The following is a 23,604-nucleotide window of genomic DNA, read 5'->3' as shown; positions in this document are numbered from 1 at the left end:
TAAGTACACGTCAAAAGATTTTTTAGACCGCCAAAGTATTTTTTAACCTTCTACACATCAGCTGTTATCACCTTTATTGATCAATTCCACTCTCTTCTGAAGTCCCTTTTACTATTCTTCATATTTTTAAAATTGAGAAAATGTATTTCCCAATAAATATACTTAGGATCCTATTTCTGTATTTATTTCCGTAACTGCAGGGTCTTATTCATATTTGCATACCCAGAACTAAAGACTCAATTTGCCGTATAGTAGGACCTTGGTAAATGGTTGTTGAATGAAGTAATGAACAGGCGGCCATTCTATATAACCAGTAAATTATAAAGGCAAATTATATGAACACAGATTAGAGATGTAATCAAATAAACCATATGACAAAACTTAACTGGTATGTCTGTGGATCAAACTAGACATTAATCCAACTTCTAAAATCAAAAAGAATCCCCTAGGGACATATTGCGGGCACAGAACATTTTACTCACCTTAAGCTAAAGTCACTTCTCTCCTAAAACTATGTGCACATTTACACAACTATCAATACTGACAAATCTTTATCTGCAAATATCTGCTCTCTAAACTTCTCTGGTCAATCTGTTCTTCAAATGTGCCAAACTTGTTCATACCTTACTGTGTGTACTCTTGACGTGTGTGCCCTTGGCTTTGAACAATCTTGTTATAGATATTCTCATGCCTGACTGCATCTTCTTATCTGGGCCTAAGTTCAATGTCACCAACTAGAGAGGCCTCCCTAAATAGCCAGTATAAAATAGGATGCCCACTCCATCCCAGTACCACATTGCTCTGATTTATTTTTCTCTTGACATTCATCACTCACTTAAACTACCTTATTTAGGGACTTTAACTTGTTTATTGTTTCAGCTAGAATGCAAGCTCAACTTACCTGTCTTGTTCACAGTTGCATCTTCAATGCCTAGAACTGTGCCTATCAAAAAATATTTGTTAAATAAATGAATAAGTAAAGCTGCCCTATACTGGCTTTATAGATTGAAAAGCAAGTCTAGTATCTAGAAGAAATAAGAATTGACAGAAAATCTGAGTGAGACATTGGTTACTCATGGGGGTAATTTTATACTTGGTTTTACTGATGTCAGGTTATAAGAGCATGGTTACAACAAAATTAAATTCAGAGCAGTTATCAAAGACTACACACACACACACACACACACACACACACACACACACACACACACACGATTCCTTTAGGCAATGAACATTCAGACTGTTTTTCTGTGACAATACAGGATCATGCACTTCTACTTACAATATACACATGAAATAAGAAGGGTGCATGTGACAAGGCTCTGAGAAATGAGCTGGTAAGTCATGTGTCTGTTTCCTGAGTTTGTATTATTCCGATACCCATGTTAATGTTATCAAAGCAACTCATAGCAAATTTCAAGAAAGCATGAAGTCTGTTCTCGAGAATATTCAGCATGATTCAAAAAAAAAAAAAAGAACTCTTTTAAAGCTTCATTCAGTTAAGACCAAAAATTCTACTGTTTAAATACGTATCAGTGTTTATTAATATATATATATATATATACACACACAATAAATAGAAAGAGTATGTAAATATACTAAAATTCCTGGCATAAATCTTCTATTTGACTTGCAAAAATTAATTTTCATAATAATGAAGCCCGTACTTCTGTGATTCCATGTAACTTGTAAAATAACTTGTAAAAGTTATACTCCCTACAACATAACTTGTATCTTCTGTTGTGATTCTGTTCTACAATTACAGTTAATATAACTCTCAATCCTGCGTTAGCTTTGTGGGGAATTTTATGCAAATAAGTAGGAACTACCGATAAGACAACATCTGATAATATACATGACACACATATATAATGATCACCTAGAACAATGTCCTTCACATCACCAATGCGGAAAATGCTAATGGTGGTAATGTTCTCCCCCAGTTCCACTTCTTTTACGAAAAGACATGCATCATAATTGTCATAACCCAAAACGACAATTCTAAGAGATTACTGTGCAGTTGGTGCACAGAAGCTCCAACCTCTAAAATTTATGCCAACGGGGGACTGCAAGAGTGTGATTAGAAAAATATGTTTGCCTCAACTATCAAATCTATGGCGGTTAGTACATAGAAGACTGATTTTTCTTGGGTTAAGGGTTATGAAAGATAAAGGCGGTTTAGGGTAGAAGTTAAGCATGAATCTGAATCCTGAGTTCACCATTTAAGAGCTAGGCGACACTGGGCAAGTTATTTGATCTCTTTAAGCCTCATTCCTCATTTATATAATGGGGGATGATAATAATACCTGCAAAATAGCTGACACATAGTTGTAATGAGAATTAAATGTGACAATCCACATAAAACACTCAGCATAATACTTTGCATATAAAACATTTACACAGGGCTTCCCTGGTGGCGCAGTGGTTGAGAGTCCGGCTGCCGATGCAGGGGACACGGGTTCGTGCCCCGGTCCGGGAGGATCCTACATGCCGCGGAGCGGCTAGGCCCGTGAGCCATGGCTGCTGAGCCTGCGCGTCCGGAGCCTGTACTCCGCGACGGGAGAGGCCACAACAGTGAGAGGCCCGCGTACCGCAAAGAAAAAAACAAAAACAAAAAACATTTACACATAAAGCACTTTATACATAAAACATTTAATTAAATGTTAAATGCTTTGCTAATAATATTATTTCAGCCTTGAGATTTTCATCTCATAGCTAGTAATAGCATAGTACTTCTGAGCATCCAATTGGGTCAGACAGTCAAAGAGAAAGGAATTAAGCACACACATTTTTTTCCCTGCCACAAAGTTCTGAGTTTTAGGATCATAATATTAGTATATGATCTTCAGTAGTCCCTTCTCAGAGAACCAAGATCCTTAGAGGAAAGGCGAGAAATGGGTGATTGAAGTGACGATGGGAGGGGACCAAGAGAGAGGGAAGGAAACGTTCTGAAGTGACCCTGTGTCTTTTCACTCCTTCCATGCCCTTTACAGATCAAAGTATGAATACAAGGAATGCATTCTATATTCCTTGTCAAGACAATACAACGGTAAACAGGTATTTATTGGACATTTGGGTTCTTAAGCTATCCTTGTACTTTGGGAGATGACATATGTATGGCAAAATCACAGTTCCTAAATAAGCTTATGATTTCGTTGAGGGCTAAGCACTGACAACTGTATCAGCAAATGACAACGTGGTAAACAGTGAAGTACTATAAAGTGTAGGGGGAGGTCTGGGGAGAGGTATTCCATTTTCTTCTTTCTGTCATCATCTCAACCTGGCTACGAAAGCTCAACCACATGGGGCTCATACCAGGTAGATGTAGGTAAACTGTGAGCTCCCCATGCTTCGTCAGAATGGAAAATTTAAAGAGCCACATTGTGGATGAGAGAAAAGAGATGGCTTAACATTATTATTGGCTTTTGGGTTTTCTTACTCTTTATTCCAGACTTACATAAGCCAGATTTGATCCTATGGATCATCTATGCCTACAGAAAACGTACAAAAATACATAGATTTCTAAAAGAGCACCAAAGGCATGAAACACTGAATACCTGGAACTGCAAACTCTGAAGACTTAACTTAATAGGGAGAAAATGAGCTCACATATTTGACTTTAACTTTCCCCTGGGAACAAACACTTCAAATGTGCTAGTTAAGGAGCCATGTGGAGGAGAATAAAGGCTCAATCAGAAGTTAACAAAAAATGGCCTCCAAAGACCTGACTCAATCAAGAACTTAAATGTTTATAAAACCAGATCTGAAATACAAAGATCCAATGTCAGGGTGAGAAAGAGTAGAATTCCGAAGCAGTTGAGGAATTGATAAACCCCAAATGAAGTTGACTGTACCCTTTGTTAATTAGCTTCACTTAAGTCCTGTTGGTCTCAAGATTGTAAGTGTCCAAATAAAGGGCAACACTGAGACCCCTACTCCCTGTACAGCCTTCACCCCTGCCTTTCTTTCCAGGTGAGGAGGAACTCAATTGCTCTGCTGGAGGTAGAATGTGATTCCAACATCTACCTACCAGGCTAAAAATCTACACATACACATTCTCTACCACCTACACCCCGCCTCCTCCCTACCAACACCCCAGAAACAGACAAACAAAAAGCCACCTCTTCATTTTCTCTCCCAACCAAGGGAAATCCTCCAGTGTCAGAATAGGTCCACATGGCAAGCTGAAGACTGTCTCTAAAGTTAAAATCCCCGAGACGGCCACAGTCAGAGGTCACCCTGTCAGTGACATCTGCTCTTCCATTACTTCGCACAGGCTTTCCCAGCACTACTGGCCCGTCAGGTGCTCTGTGCAGACGAATTCCCTATGTACCTCATATGGAGAGGAAGGCTGACACACGGTATAAACACTCTCTACCACCAGAGGAATCCACTAGCAAGCTAGTTTTCTGGAACCTTCGTTCATAAGCTTACCTTCTTTTCACAACATTCCACCTCCCATCCACAGAAGCTCACACCATCCAAAAAAAAAAAAAAGGCTGAGTAGGAGAAACTAATTCAGAATCTTGGGTAAGCGTATTACCTAAGAGGTTGCTTCTCCTTGTCTCAGTATTCAATAACCTCCACTATACTTTCCCCCTTCCACCCTCCACCTACCATTCTGCAGTTTCTACCTAATATACATTGGAATGTCCCTTGTTTCTTCCCCACCCCACCATCTATAATGCATCTCAACTTGCAGTCACTCTTCCCATGCACACATGGAATCTTCCTCTTTGGGGATCTTAAGATAATACCACTGCTGGGAATAGTGCTTCCCCATTCATATCCATCTGACTGCCCTGTCCCAACAATCTAAATTATTATTCTCTCTCTCCTCATAATGCCTTAATTATTTTAGCGAACGCCTATATCCCCCAAGATGTTTTGCAGAGTAGGCTCTTATTTGTAGATATGAACCACAGAGACACACACAGACTCAGTGAGTTGTTAATTTCACCTTTCTAATTTCAGAGAGCTTGGATTTCCTTTAAGGAATTACAAAGTATGAAGAGTCAAATTTCTAAAAATTCCAATCTTTGTAGAGCCTCATTCAAGGCTCTACAGCTTCCATGCTTCTAAGGACTGTTTTAGCCCTAAAACTGTCTGAATAATTTCCTTCAGCATTGCTACATGCAGGGGTTTTTTTGGCTCATCCTAACTTTGTTCATTTTATAATGTGAATGTTAAAAAAGAGGGGGAATCTACATATTCAGAAGTCTACAAATTGAGAAAAGGTTTGGCAAAGACAGCAAATATGCCTAACCTATCCCTCTGAGAAAAAGAAAAGCAATTCACAGTTACCATGATCCTATGTAGGAGCACAAGTCTTACCTAAACAATTTCACACTTAATGTATAACATGAAAACATTTTTTATTCAATAGCATATGTAGCCATGGGTCTGAAAAAGAAACATGTACAGCACAAGGAGAGTTGAGTATCACCTTTAGAGATAATATTATTTATCCATAAGACACACTACAGGGCAGACTGACTATCGGAAGAGGGGCCTTAAAAGTCTACAGATACACTTGCCATCTTGTTACTGCATTGAACTGCATCCTCTGGAAAAGCTTCAGAGGAGACAGCTTCCAAGATGGTTAAAGAGACACAACAAGGAGTAAATAGGCATCAATAATCTTACTTTGCTGTTTACTGAAAAAGAGTTTATAAAATAATTGATATTCCAGGTTTCCAAGTACTCAAAATACACATCATAAATTCACTAGAGATTCAAGAAGGATTCAGATTAATTGATGGATAGCTACTTATAGTTACTTCAGAAATGGTTATCGGGCTTCCCTGGTGGCGCAGTGGTTGAGAGTCTGCAGGGGACACAGGTTCATGCCCCGGTCCGGGAAGATCCCACATGCCGTGGAGCGGCTGGGCCCGTGAGCCATGGCCGCTGGGCCTGCGCATCCGGAGCCTGTCCTCCGCAACGGGAGAGGCCACAACAGTGAGAGGCCCGTGTAGCGCAAAAAAAAAACCCAAAAAACAAAAACAACAACAACAACAAAAAATGGTTATTAATTTTAGAAGAGCTATACTTTGGATATATCCTCTAAATTCTTGAGGTGGACGTCATAAGAAAAAAAAAATCTATGTTTTTCCATGTCTTCAGTCTTGCTATCAGCATAAGGAAAAACGTGCTGAACCAACGCGGTGTGTAATCCAGCTTTCCACACGGGAAGCATCATTCTGCGACTGCGAAAAGCCTAAACAAATCACCTAGGGAAGGCGTGTAGGTACAATGTGGTTGGAAAGTTTTATAGAACGGTCATAAGCCACGGGTTAGGGCTGTGCACAGCAACACGGGTGGAACTGAGAAGAGACATCGGGTTCAAATACTCTGATCCTCTCATTGTACCAAAAAGCAAATAAGACTCAGGGAGATGGTTAAGAGGCCTGACCAAGGTCATACAGCTACTTACTACTGAATCATGACTAGAAATACCATCTCCGGGCTCTTCCCTTTTTATAGGACAATCTTTGGACCTAGTCCATAGAAAGATTAGAGATAAAATACTGTGACTATAAAGTCCTGTGGCATCTCCTTGGAAGCTCTCCTTGGAAGGGCTACAAGAGATATCTGTGTATTCTAGGAAGATATATAATAGTGAATGAATCTCCAGTACAGCAATACCCCAGACTAAAACCTATACTGCTGCTAAATTTGAAAAACACTTCCTGATACACTGCATTCAAATGATTTTTGACAGCAGCATTCATTGTCTCTGGGATCTTAGAATTTGGTAGAAAACTGGCTTTGTTTCCCTGTGCTAAAACTGTTTCTTTTCATGATTTCAATTTCTAGCAGTAAATGCTGATTCACAGACATATTCAGGAAAGCACAGGTATGACACACCCACTAGGCTTTGGGATGACTTTTTTTTTTTTACTCTAAAAGTAAAGCTGAAAAATTTCCTCCCAATGCTTTCCTATAACTCATTATAGTTTTACCAGAAGAGATTAACAAATCTTTGAAAGATAACTTCCAGCAGGTAGGTTTTTGTCTTGTTTGTTCTACTTATCTTTACCAAAATAATAATATCATAAACATCTGTCTCCACAGAACCCTAAATCATCTGGTAGGAAAACATAAAGATCATTCTAACCTATGAAACTATAAACTATGTGAACATAGGGACTGTCGTTACAGACCTGTACTTCTTTTATATTTTTCATTCAATCTAACCTAGTGCACAGTAAAAACCTAGTTTTGGAGAAAAGCAATAAATTTGAAGCCAGGAAACTTTCAGTTTAATCCTTGGCTCTTCCACTGACTAGTTGTAAATCTTTTTTTTTTTTTTAATTGGGGTATTGTTGTTTTACAATGTTGTGTTAGTTTATACTGTACAGCAAAGTGGAGTTCCCTGTGCTATACAGCAGGTTCTCATTAGTTATCTATTTTATACATATTAGTGTACATGTCAATCCCAATATCCCAATTCATCCCACCCTCTTCTTTCCCCCCTTGATGTCCATACATTTGTTCTCTACATCTGTGCCTCTATTTCCGCCTTGCAAACCAGTTCATCTGTACAATTTTTCTAGATTCCACATATCTTGAACAGAATATTTTAACTTCTACAAGTCTCAATGACCTCATCTGAAGAGACCTCATCTTCTTAGATTGCACATCTCACAGGACTGTTGAGAGGATTAAATGAGCTAATGTATATAATCAAATAATTAAGCGAAAGACTCTAAGATTATAACACTATAGGTGCTCAAAAAATGTTAATTTAATTTATTCATCGCTGGCATTCCAAACATAACCGTTAGATTGAAATGGACTGAATTCACCTCCCATTGAAATGTGGCCCAGTCTCGGGAGGAAGAGAGCAGATGTTTTTGCTGATTGCTATGCTGCGTAGAATTTTGTGAAATGAAGAAAAAGCAAAGGTAGGAGAGGGAGCTGCAATCACTTGTAGAGACTACCTATAGTGGAATGTGGCCACTAGCACACAAGGTAAGGTCCACAGAATGATGACTAATTCAGTTGAAACAAAGCATGTTTGACAAGCATGAAACATGTGTTGGGGAAACTCGGGACAGGATGAGTGCCACTAAAAATTAGAAAGACCAAACTTGGCTGCTGACAGCTTCCAAGGATACATAACAACTAGGAAATAGCAGCAGAACATGTAATCAGAGGATGCTTGACCTTGGCTACGTGGATTATTCCAACAGGTATAATTAAAGACTGCCATATGGACTGCAGAGTAGGTAGTTACCAATATGACTGTAATTTCAGAGGCATCAAAAGGAACCCACTGCCAAATAAATACCTCTCTCACCCAGGCCTCAATGCTGAAATTACACTCTTAGACTATATCTCTGCTGCAACGCCTTGAATTATTAATAATGTATTATTTGTTATGTAATAATTTATTATATCATTTTCCTAGATCAGACTTTTACACGGGAAAGAACGGGGAATAAATGAGGACCTTGGGTACTAGGGAAGGGTAGAAAGCAGGGGAGTGACAAAGGAGAGAGACGGATATGAACCTGAGAAGCTACGGACTAGAACTATTAATGGCTTTTCCTTCATGAGTAGGACTTTCCTTGGAAAACGTAAGTACTACCAGTTTGAGAGTCAGTCCTCAAACATGGACTAATAGTAGCTGTGCATTAAATGTAAAGTTATACGTGTTTTACAATATTATATATTTTTAAAATAACGAATGCCGTAATTACCAACATTTGTCGACAATTGGCCCCGTACAAAATGTGTTACCTACACTAGGCCCTGTGAGGTAGGTCTGTTATCATTCCCATTTTATATCTGAGAAAGCTTGGGTTAGGATGGATTAGCTAATTTGTCTGTTAAATGGCAGAGTCAGGACACTGGTCCGACATTACGACAAAGGGGAGCAAATGTAGACACATATGAACATGAGATCCATGTCTATACAATGTCATAGGCAACAGAATGAGAAGGTAGGTTCTTACAGAGCTGAGAATTTCTCTTCTAGCATGATGACAGCAACAAAAGTGCTTTCAGACACCTGACTTATAACCAGAATTTTTTACCCAGAAGTAACGTATCAATTATTAGACTTAGGCCCAAGCTGTTATAATAGTAAGCTAATTTATAATCATTGTTAATTATAAAACCATCACACGTTAAGTAACAATACAATAGCAACAAGAATAAACTATCCTGTACCTGGAAGAAACAGACTCATGCAGTCAACCTCAGGCTTACTTTCTCAGAGTACAGGCATGTTAACAATGATGGATGTGAAAGCAAAGAGGTATAAATCTGGATGCAGGGACTCTTGCATATCAGCTAGAAGGAACTGAGATGACCAAGGGCTCTGCTTTTGCCCGATACCATTTCACATATTCACTATAACAGTCCATCATCTGCTCTGAGGCAATGAAGTTGCTTAAGTTCTTATGTCTGCCCTGCTTCTTTCAGTCGCACCCAGCTGGCAAAATAATTTAATTTCAAGGTACTAAACAGGAATCTATTCTTCTGTATCTTCCTACAAAATAAAGAAAAGCATTATGGTATACTACTGTATCTATTTTTAAGTGCCACCCAAAAATTCCGTTTTCTGATAACCAAAATTCTTGCCACTGCCCGGCATCAAAGATGGTTTTGCTGTGAATAGCTATTCACCAAAATGATAAAGACTTAAAGTTCCGCCTCCAACCTCCTTGTTGACACTAGTGCTGTAAAGGTCTTCTAAGAATCATTCTGGGCCTCCCCGGTGGCGCAGCGGTTAAGAATCCGCCTACCAGTGCAGGGGACATGGGTACGAGCCCTGGTCCAGAAAGATCCCACATGCCGCGGAGCAACTAAGCCCGTGCGCCACAACTACTGAGCCTGTGCTCTAGAGTCCGCAAGCCACAACTACTAAACCCACGTGCCACAACTACTGAAGCCCGCATGCCTAGAGCCCATGCTCCACAACAAGAGAAGCCGCCGCAATGAGAAGCCCGTGCACCGCAACAAAGGGTAGCCCCCGCTCGCCACAACTAGAGAAAGCCCGTGTGCAGCAACGAAGGCCCAACGTAGCCAAAATAAACAAAATAAAATATATAAATTCATTAAAAAAAAAAAAAAGAATCATACTGAATTTTGATTCAGCTAAGGGTAACATTTGTTCCCCATTTTCATTGTTTCCTTCCATTTGGAGAGATGTCCCATACATGCAACACTCCTAGCAGGCCCCCAAAGAAGGAACTGTGGTTTAAGTCTGCCTAATTCTGAAGAGTAATATTAACAAGACCGCTTAGCTATGAGACCTGAGCATCACTCTATAACACAGCCTTTATGGTAATGGACTCAAGCACTGGTGTACAAAGACTGTTTGTACTGGCTTGCAAGAGCCAAGTGTGTGGATCTCTGCCCAGTTCCAAACTCAGTGGCATCACATTGGTAGCTTGAACCTGACCAAAGTGGCAGTACTTACACCACAGAAATCTATAGACACTAAAACTCAGCCCCTCCCCCACAAGTGTTAGCCACCTGCCAGTATACCACCGAATGGAAGACATATTTCAATCTTCACCTATCTAACTCCTGTGTTCACCTCAGTTGATAATGAACTCAGTAGGGGGCACCATTTACTGCATTGTCCCAATCTCCAACAATTTCCAGAGGATTTTCTCCTTGCTATTTCTCCCAATCATCAGGGAAATGAAAGGTTTTTTAAAAGGGTGTCTGTCTAGATCTGTATGTCTCAGCTCAAAAAGAGAATAAATATAAAACCTTGAAGAATGGCCAGATTGTAAAGCAAAATAAAATCTACAACCATTTAAAACTTTTCTGGAAATTGTTCATAAAACTCTTTTCCTTGAAATAAGTAAAACAAGAGGAAAATAGTTTACTTTCTCATCTTTCCTGTAATATTTTATGTGACTTTATAACTTTAACGCATAGCCTCCTTTTTTATAAAAGGTGTATTCACCCCTGAAAAATCTGAAGCTGCAATTTTAGCAGATTCTACACAGCGGTGGTGATATTTCAGTCACATGATCTAAATTACAGAGTACCTGCTCTGCCTGCAATTCTGACGCTTCCCTACTCAGCCTCCTACAGGGCTCTAAGCAGAAGTTTCCATCACTTCATTTACGAAAAAGATAACACTTTAATTAAAACAGCTGCATGGAAACAGCCACTGGCATTAATAATAATATTCTAAGGCAACTTTAAAAGAAAAGCTTGATTGAAATACAGGTAGTTTCCTTCTTAATTTTTACCTTTCTTCTTTCAAGCTTTTGTTAAAAGAATGCACCAAATCTTAACCTGTATACAAATGTACTATGGTCAGTTTGACCATCTGGGGCTAATGTGAAGTCACTACAGACTCCATCATACACAGTGTCCTGGAGAGAATACTGAACAGGTAAAGACCTGACGTGTTACCCTAGACTTGGTGACACCACATAACCTTGGGTGGGTTCTGTAATTGTGCTAGGATCATTCTCTCATCTATAATATTATTCTACAGGGTTTCTAGGCCCTTCCTGCTCTGGCATCGCAGGCACCCTCTCTCTGTAAAGTCTCAGCGGTGGCCTGCCAACCTCTGTCTCAGCTACAGGCATGTTACCATAACCTGCCATGCACTGTTTGAGTTAATTAAAGGGAAGTGATTACATTTTGCCTTTTAAACCTTTCTGAACTCCACGTTCTACCTCCCATCTCCACACGCAGTACATAAAATGGTGCGGTGCTATGGTACACGGCATCATTGCGCCTGTTCTCCCTGAAACCTCTGCTGTCAACATGTCTTCCCCACCCTTCGCTTCTCAAATAATTAGAAGGCAGTGAATTCCACTTAAAGCCTCCTGTTCCCCGAAGTCTCCGCCCCCTTTCACACTCAGGATGGGATCTTTGTTCAGTTTTCTTACAGCCACTTTGACGAGCTGACATATTGGCTCCAGACCCTCCGCCTTTCTCCCCCACCCCCCCACCCCCTATTCCACTCCTTCCCTTGACGAGCTGGAGAGGAACAGCTTGAGGTAGCTGTTTCAATTATAGGCTGCATCAGTTAAAGTGATGGTATTTTTTACATAGAACAGAACATCTTGAACCAAATTTAAACATGGTCGTTACTATCTGCTCATCTCGGTAAGGTTTCTGTGGGTCATCGTGGACCTTCTAGAATCACCAAGTCTCTAGGTTGGAGGGCCCCTGGGTGCCACCTGGTCCAGTTACCCATCTGATCCATAAATCTCCATGATGCCTCTGTCAAGGGGTCCTTCAGCTTCTGCCTGTGCCCACCCAGCAGCTGGAAACCCACCACCAGAAGGAGAGGCAGCTCTGGGACAACGCAGGCTTGCCTTGTACTCAACTTTTACATCTTATAGCTAAACAGCGTTTGTGTATCTCTGAGTCTAAAATATATATTCTATTTCCATCCCAGTTTAACAGATGGAGGGAAATGGGGACAGGCAGGCTAAGTCGCTTGCCTAAGGACTCATATAAGTGTCAGACCTAGGATATGAACCTAGACCCACCCCTTAAGTCCCGAGGCTATACTGTCTCTATCTTCATAATGAGTACTGAAAATGCCCCCTTGATTCAATTTATTAAACCACTTTAAATATTTACCTAATTCATTTTTTATTTGCAAGTGTTCTCTGTGTCTCATTATTTACTGCTAACTCTCCACTCTTGCTTGCTACTGACTTCAAAAACAAACCCCTTCCAGCTCCCTCGGCCCCTATAATGAGAATGTTCACCTCCATTTCCCTCATTTATTCTAATCTTACCCACCCTTCAGGGCCTGGCTTAACTTCATCACCTGCAGGGACTCCTCCCAGCTACTCAATTCAACAATTCTTCTGCCAACAGAAACAAACGGCTTACTCACTCTTGCTAAATAATTATTCTTAATATCTGGGTTCTCAGTTTGACTGTAATCTCACCTACAAGGTAACTGATAGCTTGAGTTTTTATTAGTGCCCCACTGGCCCCATAGCAGTAGTTTAACAAACAGGCTGAACAATTTCAGAATACGACTCCGAATACCTTAAGGATGCTTCTGCCTTATTTCCTTTGAAAATGCTTTGGGGTGACAGATTCATCAATAACCTCACTTCTAGTCTGGGATAAATAAATTATTCTGAAACTCACCCAACTAATGTTGACATCTTCTCTACTTGATAGCAGGGCCTGAAACTTATCTCAGGGAGTTAGCTGATGCATTTCCGCAGGCTGACCACCAGAGGGCGCGCTTTCCTTTCTTTTCAAGGCTATCCAGCCCCTGACCCAGAGCCTTCAGAAATCTGAAAATCTACTTTGCAAAAAAGCTTTGGTGACACTGCTTCATCCAACCACCCATGCCATAATACAAAGAACCCAACATTATCCTAGTCTCTAGAAAGGAGAGGATCCTCAAACACCATCCCGTCTTAAGTATGTTCACTAAACAGATGGGAATCCAGGGACAAGAAGGGATGGGAATGGGGCGATAGTACACCAGTAATACATCCCAAAGCCCACACTTTCCCCTCCACATTCAGTATGACACCTTCATATGGCAGTAGGGCTGAGCACTGGACAAGCCTTTAGATGCCTCTCCTTCTTAAATTCTAGGCAGATCAGTTCTTAACCAGAGAGGCTGGGGGTGGAACTCTATTAATATCCCTTATTCACTGCAATGCCCCAAATATCTTGAGAACCAGATTTCCTTTCCCACGTGAAGACAGCCTACCATAGTTCTTCCCTAAATCCTTGACAGTTTTACAAGCAGGGTGGTGAGTGGCCTTTCTTTCTTTGAAAAAGTGTATATAAATGTACCTATTCATAGAAATCTGACAGAGCTGACACCTGGTTCTCCAAAAATGTAGCTTCACTCTAACCACATTCCACTGACATTTATAGAATATGATTATTTTTGATAGTGGGGAACAAAGGGGGAAGGGTAATCAGAATTGTAAAGCACACACTTTCATCCAAAGTTTCCCCACTGCAAAGTGAATCGTTAGTTTCAGGATAAACGTGCAGTACCCAAATGTAGAGTATTTCTTCTCGTCCCTTTTCCTGGGAAGAGATGCTTTGCCTCTCCCTAGTGGACCTCACACCTGCTTCTCCATGCTCTTTACTTCACTAGACATTCCTCTTCTCCCAGACCTGCTGACGTGCACGTCCAGACAGCCACGCAAAGCTACTGGTTCTCTGAGAAGTGACAAAGTGCTTTTTGAACAGTACACAGGCCTGCTCTCTTAAGTGTTGGGGAAAGGCCATCAAATTCTGGGCAGGATGCAATTCAAGTCAAATTTGACATGTTGAAAGTTAGTGACTTTACTGTGCTTCATGGTTTATATAATTCAGTCATAAGCCATGGCAGGTTGGGCACATTTTTTTCAGACAGTTAAGAATTAGGAGGACTTGAGGCTGTCAGCTTTACCAGATGGTCATTAACTGGAAACATGCTAGTTAAGCAAGGTACACTCAAGGGGGAAAAGGCTCAGAGAGTTTCATTCGCCATGAACCTCTACCTCTTCATACCTACCTCTCAGGCAGAGGTGAGCGTTGCAGAGAAGGAAGGTGTGCTGAGAGAAAAAGTTTGTCTTACCTCTTTCCTAGCTGCCCTCGGCAAGGATGAGGTGGCAACGTGCACACTGTAAGGGTTCGACTTACAACATCAGAGAAAAAGTAACTGTGCCAACAGCACAGAAATTCATTTCCACGTGCTATACTCTTCACAACATGCTATGAACTTGAGACCAAAAAGGTGAGAAGAAACTGGGCACAGAATTTCACTGGGGCAAAGTTGAAAGAGTGGGTATTAAGCAGGGATAAAAAAAACAGTGGAGAGATGGTAAAGGGGGGCGGGCAGGAAGGCAGACCGCAGAGGTCTGAGAGTAGCGAGGGAGTTTCTGAAAATTAACTAAATGCATTTTATCTACTTCCACTGACCATAAGTGGTTTCATTTTCATTGTAACATGTTCAAGGGATTCTGTCCAGGCCCTGAGGTTCCCTCAGAGTTGTTGGGAATCTCAACACTTGTGTTTAATGACATACCAGGGAACCCAGGGTACAAGACAGGTAAGATAAATGGACTAATGGAAGGATTGCATCTTATAACCACCTGTTTATGAGCAAAACCCAGTCATAAAAGCAGCTGTAAGCAGAAAACACAGAAACATTATTTTGTCCTTTCGACATACATTATAGTCTTTAAACCCCATAAGAGAAGCAAAGATTGTAAAGAACTGATTGTAATTGTCATAATTAACCGCATGCACTTCTCCACTACATCATACAGCTTTGCAACTGGTAGACCCGATCAGGTATAAAAGAAAGCAGAGCTTTTGAAATCTCAGGAGATGGAGGAAATGACCCTTATCCAATCTCTCTCATTCTAAATTACTATTGGTAGAGGCAAGATAATTCCCCAGCCATTTCAAATACAGAAAACATTCATAGAGAGGACACAACTGGCGTCTAAAGTCACATTTTGCCATTTTGGATGTGATTTGGAATGGGGGTTGGAAAAGAATGGAAACGATGATCAGATAAGATGTGTATGAACACTGAAGCAGATGTTCTTGTAGTCATTTCTTGGAAGATGTGAAATGGTTGTATGAAAAAAAAAGCAGTCGTGTCTTAAAGAAATAAACTTACCTGGAAACTCTGACGACCTCTAAAAGGTTGGTTGAGTAAAAGCAAAACTCTCAGTCTCTTACACCCAAACACACACACACATATAACACGCTCATACGCTTCTGGAAAATTTGGACTTAATATCTTCATTACTATTTTTAAAAAAATAACTCAAGTAATCCAAAAAAACCAAGATATGAAATAATAAAAAAATTCTTCCTTTAGATTGGAGAAAGGAGATAGACAGGATAGTGATAGGATTCAGCTATAGAGTGTGAGATTTTAATTTAGGAGCTAATATTCAGAAGAATGTAAGTTCATGGGATTTTAGAGCTGGAAGACACCTGGCTCATTATGTTGCCTCCTGCCTATTCCAATTGTCACATCAACTTTACTATAGTTCACATAATGAAATATTATGCATATTCAAGGTCAACATTCTTTCCATAAGCAAGAAGAAGGAGCAGATGCCAAGGGGGCCAAAGTGTATGAGCAAGATAAAGAAAGAATGAGACCAGAAGATACTGAAAAGGGGTGACTGCAGAAATTAAAATTACTAAAAATAAGAATTTGCAGAGGAACACACTGAGGTTAAATTTTGAAAAACGCCTTGACTTTAATTATGCTATACCTATCTGTGAATGTTGGCTAAATTTCTTCAGTTGTCTCCTAATTCAGAGAGACAGAGCTATTCCAAATCACAAACAACTCAATAAAAGCAATGCCATGTATTACCACAAAGCTCGGATATTATATTTTAGTCATATTTTTTTGATGAGTGTTTTTACTTCTAGATGTAGAAATTACAGTTCAACTAAGGAAGAGCCTGGAATATGAATCTGTAAGTACATAACTCAAATAAGAATTCTGTAAAATGTGGATGATAACTTCTATACTGCCCTTATAGTTTCATTCAGCCAAAGACTGTTTCAACGGATTTTTTTTTTTTGCAGGCCTGTGACAGCAAGACATCACTGGTTTGTTACTCCAACTATCACTCATTATTATTTAAAGAATTTGACATCACATAGTAATATGTTATCAAATATGCTAGTGGCTAGGAAGCAGCAGAAAGCAGACAGAGAGGAATTATTATTAAATGAGGCATAGCCAACATATAATGGTTATCTGAATATAAAACCATTTTTTGGCTGTTCTATGCATAATGGTGAACTAAATATAAAACCATTTTGTGGTTGCTCAATAATATTTTTTCAACCAAGTCATAAAACTTTAACAAATTTTGACCAAATATAAGTCAACCTTACCTTTTCTTTTTTTTTTTTTTAAGTGTCTAGCCAGTTTATACACCACACTGGTAGTAGAATCAGGGCTGGTTCTCTTTCCACTGAATCAGGTACCTGCCTCTTTTAATATGATAATCTTCTAGGTGTGATAATAATCTTCTAGAAGCAGATTTCAACTTGATATCAGAAAATTACTCACAGAATTCATTCAAAACATTACAGGCTTCCTTAGAGGTAGTGAAGTCCCCAGGACTGGAGATGGGGCTGGGAAAGGCAGTGGGACATGGGTGGAAGGGCATAGAGACCATGGAGCTAATGAGGCTTGACAGTCAGGGTTCTGTACTTGCATGGCTCCTTCTTAAGATCTTAGGAGAGACCCCAACAATGTATTAACATGGTGATATGTTTTTGTAATACTTGCAAAAATATTTTAAATTTCTTTTTCTTAAGGAGGGCCCCCCAGAATTATATAAGTTTCAGGCCTAGATCCACTCCTAGGTAGCACACAGTTTTGCAAAGCACTAGGCAAGGTGACCAGAGAACCTGGGTTCCAGTCATGGTACTGCTTTGGCCTAAATGGGCAGAATGGCACTTGCTCTGCTTCCCTCACAGGGGGTAAAATCACAAATGTTAAATGGGCTGAAAAACATAAAATGTGAAAAAATATAAATAAGTAACATAACTTAGATTTCCTGTCTGTGATATGGGATAATCATTGCTGCTTCTCATGGTCATTGAAGATAACACATCAAAACATGTGTCCTCAGCGCATTTTCCTGTCTCATTTCCCTCTGCTACAACTTTCTCTTTTCCTTCCTCTAGCCCCTAGCCCCCAACACTCCTGCCACTAGAACACTCATTTGTCATTATATGTTGCCACTTATATATATATATATACACATATATGTGTGTGTGTGTATATATATATATATATATATATATATATATATATATATATATACACTTTTTTTTTTTTTTTTTTTTGGCCACACTGAACGGCTTGTGGGATTTCAGTTCCCCGACCAGGGATTGAACCCAGGCCCTTGGCAGTGAGAGCACGGAGTCCTAACCACTGCACCACCAGGGAACTCCTGCCACTTTTATATATTTGTTCAAAGGGCTCCTACTGTCTATAAAGTCTATCTTTGCTGGAAAAAATCCTTATCCACAAGGCCTAGGTCTGCTAGATCCTCTCCTCCTTCCCCAGTGATGACTTCCCTTAGTACTGTTTCTTGTTGATCTTACAGATTAGAACACTGAGGCCTGATGTAACACATAGCTGAGTTCTGGAGGCCCCACAAGATAATCCTCAGGAATCTTGATCTTCTGCCATCCCCGGCCTCTTAGCATTAGAGCACAGACACACGGTTCTTGATGTATACATGATAGGGGTCACAGGCTTATCCACTTTGCGGGAGCGGGTGTATCCCAGGATGAGGCTGCCCACAGTGGCAGCAAATAGGAACATGACGAAGAGAATGTACCTGTAGGAGTTGTCATCGCGGCCAGGTAGGCTGGCCCGCCTCTCCTCAGTCAGGTTGTCTGGCCCTGGCCGGCAGAGCAAGTTGCTGTGAAGAGTGGCATTTAGAGCCTTCAACACAGCGTGCAGGCTCTCATACCAGGTCTCAGTCCCATTGGTGGTCTCCAAAGCAACAGGGATTCAGGTGGGGGAAGAATCGGAGGATGCCCTCCTTCAGAAGCCTTCCTCGTTTCTCATCCTCTCTGATCAGCCCTGTAATCTCTCTCCATTTAGGGGTACCATTCTGTAGTCCTGCTGCCGGTCGGCAAGGCTCCCGGGGCGCCGTCTGTTCGTTGGACACCTTGCCCTGGGCTCACGAGTGCCCCACACTGCGCCCCAAGGCGCTCCGCCAGCCCCCCTGCTCGCAGCCCGCGGCCAGTGCCGCCTGCGCCCCCTCCACTCTGCCAGCTTTTTCTTTAAAGTAAAACAGTTTAAAATCTGTTCTACCCTCTGAGTACCTGGAACTAAGGCAACTAATTATGTTGAGAACTAAGTTAGGGAACATCACATACATTCTCTCTTCTGTTTCTCATTAAAACTCTGTAAACTGGGCATTGATATCTCATCTTACAGATGAGAAAACTGAATTTCAGAAAGATGTGATAACTTGCCTAATTGTGGATAGTTAGTCAAACAAGGACTTGAACCCAGGTATGGTAGATTGAATGGCAGTCCCATGAAAGGATATGTCCACGTCTTAATCCCCACAACCTGTGATTATTACCTTAAATGGCAAAAGAGTGAATGTTACTGCATACAACAAAAGATGTGATTAAGTTAGGCATCTTAAGTGGAGGAGCTTATCCTGTATTGGCCAGGTGGGTTCTAAATGCAAGCACAAGTATCGTCATAAGTTAGACACAAAGAGGAGCAGACACACACAGCAGAGAAGGCCATGAGAAGATGGAGGCAGAGACTGGAGTGATGCAGCCACAAGTCCAGGGACGCTGACAGCCATAAACACTGGAAGACACAAGAATGGGGACCCTCCTAGAGCCTCTAGAGGGAGCCTCAGTGACCTCCAGGAAGCATACTGACTTCAGACTTCCGGCCCCCAGAACTGTGAGAGAAAAAATATGTATATAGTTGTACGCCAACTAGTTTGTGGTAATTTTCATGGAAAACTGATACAGGAAACGGATACAGGAGGTCTTCTGGCATCCTTCTGTAACCACATTCAAGTTCCCTGATGTGAGACTGCCAGGCTGAAGACCTCAAAACATGGTACTCTAGACTCTCCCTAGGTCCGTACAGACTTGGGATCAACCACAACAGACTTAAAACTGAGGTTCTTCAGACTATATATGAATTAGTGTTCTTCATATTTGATTCAAAATGTTCCCATTAGTACAAAGAAAACATACAGGAGCACAAGTTCATGATTTCATGTGAGTGTCTTTCCTGCGGTGAATGGGACTGTCCAAGAAGGAGAACAAAATGAAATCCTCCTTCACTTAACTGTTCTCAGTGAGACAACTTTGACACTGCAGCTTTTAGGTGCTTAGTATTAAATGTGTAGAAACGAGGGTAGATCTGGCCTAAAAGATTTTAACATTCTTTTCTGCCTCTAAGCACATCTATAATTATTCTCAATAAATATTTGTTGAATGGATAAAGGAATCAATGAATGAATATGTGGCTATATGCATGGAGCCCAAATAATCAAGCCCATCGTGTCTCAATAACTAATATTTAAGCCGAAAAGAATGAACGTCTTACACAAATATCACTCTCTGGGGAAATAACCTGAACAGATTATAAATGATTGGATTAAAAGGAGTAACTCACACTATGGCAATAATACAATTAAGCTCCCTGTGATGAATTCGTATAGAAAGGACATGAAATTTTAGGTATAAGGCAGTGTAAGAAAGAACCTGAAAGTGAAATCTGAAGGACAATTTTGACTCCCAAGACAAAGGGTAAAGAGATCATTATTGTACTTTCTCTGTGTCAGCTAATATTCCAAGTTCTTTGTAGCATGAAACTATTTAATACTCACTACACAAGTCTAAGAGGTAGGCACACCATTATCCCCACTTTATAGGTGAGAGAACAGGTTACAAAATTTATCACAATCATACAGGCAGTAAACAGTGGAATAATTAAGAGCAGAGTGGCGATCTGTCCAAACATTGGTGAAGGAGATAACCAGGGAAGAGCAGTTGAAGAAGAACCTGAACATGAAATCCACCAGTTCATTGATTCTTTCTTTCATTTTTAAGATATATGTGCCAGGCATTTTGCTAGACACTGGAGATATAATGGAAAAGAAAATAATGAACTAATAAAATGTTCTAAAACAAAAAAGAGAGACTTAATTCACAAATAGGAGAAAACTAAAACAGAATTGAAAACAAGTGATTTTGGGGAACATGCTTGTAAGTGAAGTTTAAAAAAGTGACTACGTTTTCTAAGAATTCTTCAACTACGAGCCTTCCCTAACAGTGTCCTGGTGATCACAGGATGTTCTAAGCCCTAGTAATCCTAGATGCTAGAAAAATGTGAAAGTGCCTGGGAAGCCAATTCTCAAGGAACTCATGTGAGGGAAAAATTATCTTAGCAACCATAAAAACAGGAAGGTAAGCAGAACAGGGCTGAGAAGAGTTTACAAAAAGAAAAATAATCCGTTTGGTTCTAAAGACCAACAAAGCCAGAGGTGATTTTTAGCAAAGCAGAGACATGTTTTAGCAATTCTAAGTAACTAGGTCAGAAATCACTTTACTCTGTTCCTTCCAGCACTATGCACAGGAAGTCAAGAGACTTCACTTACATGATAGGAATCTTGGAGAAATGCTCAGACTCTCAAATTAGGAGGAAGTAGGTTTGAATCACAGCTCTGTTAAATACTAGCTGTGTAACCTTAGGCAAGTTACTTAAAGTCTCCCAGTTTTAATTTTATCGTGTGGAAAAGAGAGATAATAATACAACCCACCTGAGAGGCTGGTAAAGAATTAGATGTAATAACGTATGTGAATTGTTCAGCAAAGACGCTGGTACATAGGAAGTGTTCCATTACTGATAAGTAGTCGTGTTATTATCATTTGACAGGCTGATTGATCAATTACTGTGGCTAGAGTAATTATTAAATTTAACCAGAAGTTTCTCATTGTTCATCAACATTCTGGTTTTCCTCCTAAAGGAGGACTGTACTTTCTTGCTGCCTTGGAGCTACATATCACCACGTGATTTGCCTGAGCTAACGGAATGTATGTGGAAGTAAAGTGTCACTTCTGGGCAGAAACACTTCAATGCCAGTCACAACAGCCCTTATGTCCTCCCTTTTTCCAGGGGAACCAGCAACATGCCCGACGGTGAAGGGCCCGTCAGCCTAGCTCCCTGAAGAGTGATGACACAAAGCAGAGCCCCCGGCATTCTGTGATGAATATGAAGTATGGAGTGAGAAATAAGCTCCATGTGTTAAGCTACTAGGTATGGAGTTTGTTACCACAGCACAAGCCACCCTGTCCTGGCTAACAGAACAGCAACCCGGATTGGTTGTGACCTTCGATGTATAAGTAATATAAATACCTGAAGTCCATTTATCTATTGACCCAATCTTCTGCAATCTCTTGTTTTGGTTCTTGCTACCTTTATGCCCTTTTCAAATATTTATAAATCAAGGCTGTCTCCATAGCTTGAAATTTTCCCAGGACAAAGGCTATGACTTTGTAATTTTCTTTATAGCAGCAAATACTAAACAGGATTTACCATTTAGTAAATGCCTCTTTGACAACGGCAATGACAGTCACGATCATAAGGCTACCTTCACGATAATCCCTTAATGTCCACTCTCACTGACTTTCTCTCTACTTAATAGCTCTCTTAGAAGACAGCTATGTATTTTTAAAACAACTGTCACTGAAGAAGTTATGTAGGTAGGCATGTTGCTCTCTGTTTTAAACCTATTCTGGGAATAGGAAAACAAAACTGTAAAGCTGATATTCCCAAGCCTTGCATTAATGTTCCAGAACAAGAAACAAAAACTCAAATGTGTTCATGTTCTAGAAAGGAAGCATAAAAACAATTAGTCTTTGTACAAGTTTCCCTTATCGGAGCACTGATGCGTAAAAACACTTGGAGACTATTTGCACGTCTCAGAGAAGCAGAAGCTGGCTGAGGAGTGTCTGTGCGTGCAGAGTGGGGGGTGCTCTCTTCATTCCTGCAGAACCCTCCAACGTCATAAGACATGAGATCCTGCTTGCTTCATCTGGGCGAATCACTGGCCAGAGTGGCAAGGCTGGTCAGCCTGCCTTGGACAGGTTAAAGGGGCGAGGAGAGGTGGGCAGGGAGGGCAGTGGGCATCAGGGTGGGTGCGACAATGAGCGCAGCCCACAGAGAAGACACGTTTCACCTGCACCCCCTTGCTTACTCCAAGAATGGTCTGCAGAGCTGGCGTACAGCCCACGGTTGGGTCTACGCTCACTGCCTGTCAGCACTCCCTTCACTCCAGATGAGGCTATGGATTAGTGAGAGGCTCAGGTGACCAGCACAAACAGATGAGAAGCAGAAAAAGGTGAGGATAAGCCTGCAGACTTGGCTTCATCAAGGTGAAAGGTGAAAGGTGAAAGGACGGGAGCTCAGCTGCAAAATGCTTACCATGGCTGACCAGGGCCCACATGCTCTGACCTCCCCTCCTCTCCAGCCTTGTCTGCCGCCGCTCTACCCATACTTCACTTGGCCTCAGCCACATTCACTTTGTGTTCTTTGAAGGGCCTCTTCATGCCCCCCCACTCGGCTAGCTAAACCCCGGCTCATTGTTCTAAGGTCTGCTCAAACGTCACCTGCTCAGGAAACCCTCCTTGACACACCACAGCCAGCCCGGAATAGGGCCGTACACCTTTGCACATTGAAATTCCCCTTCATGGCACTTAGGAAGTGAAGTTCTTCACTGTGCACCAGGATGTTTACTTGTTTACTGTCTGCCTCTACACTAGCTAGTATGCTACACGAAGGAAGAGCGATGTCTGTCTGCTCGCCATTGACTCTCTAGCACCAGCTACTCTCCCGGACACACACAGTGCTCACCAAACAACCACTAAATGAACGGAGCTAGTGGAAGGTATGGAGTACAGCATGCCCATAAGCTTCATATCTTTTGTCTTAACCCACGTCCTGCTTCTCTGAGGCCTTTGCCAGCGTGGATCTGGCAGCCTGTCCTTGGACAACTCCTGGCCAGAATCCCCACTGAAGAGCACATTCACTGGGAGCACCCACTTAAAAGGAGCTGTCCCCTGAACTGGAATGTGGCTAAGAGAGTC

At 41.0% G+C, this 23,604-nt stretch overlaps 1 protein-coding gene and 1 pseudogene across 11 annotated transcripts in view; both read right to left on the bottom strand.

The window, feature by feature from the left end:
* The window catches only part of NRXN3 (neurexin 3), a 1,706,389-nt gene that overhangs the window by 980,521 nt on the left and 702,264 nt on the right, over positions 1-23,604 (bottom strand). The gene's annotated exons all lie outside the window — the stretch shown is intronic.
* LOC116749877 lies at positions 17,991-23,193 on the bottom strand (annotated as a pseudogene).

Source organism: Phocoena sinus, chromosome 2 (genome assembly GCF_008692025.1).
Source record: "Phocoena sinus isolate mPhoSin1 chromosome 2, mPhoSin1.pri, whole genome shotgun sequence".
Classification (NCBI taxonomy): Eukaryota; Metazoa; Chordata; class Mammalia; order Artiodactyla; family Phocoenidae; genus Phocoena; species Phocoena sinus.
The sequence above is the reverse complement of the archived record's forward strand: the minus strand, read 5'-3'. Positions and strand labels throughout refer to the sequence as shown.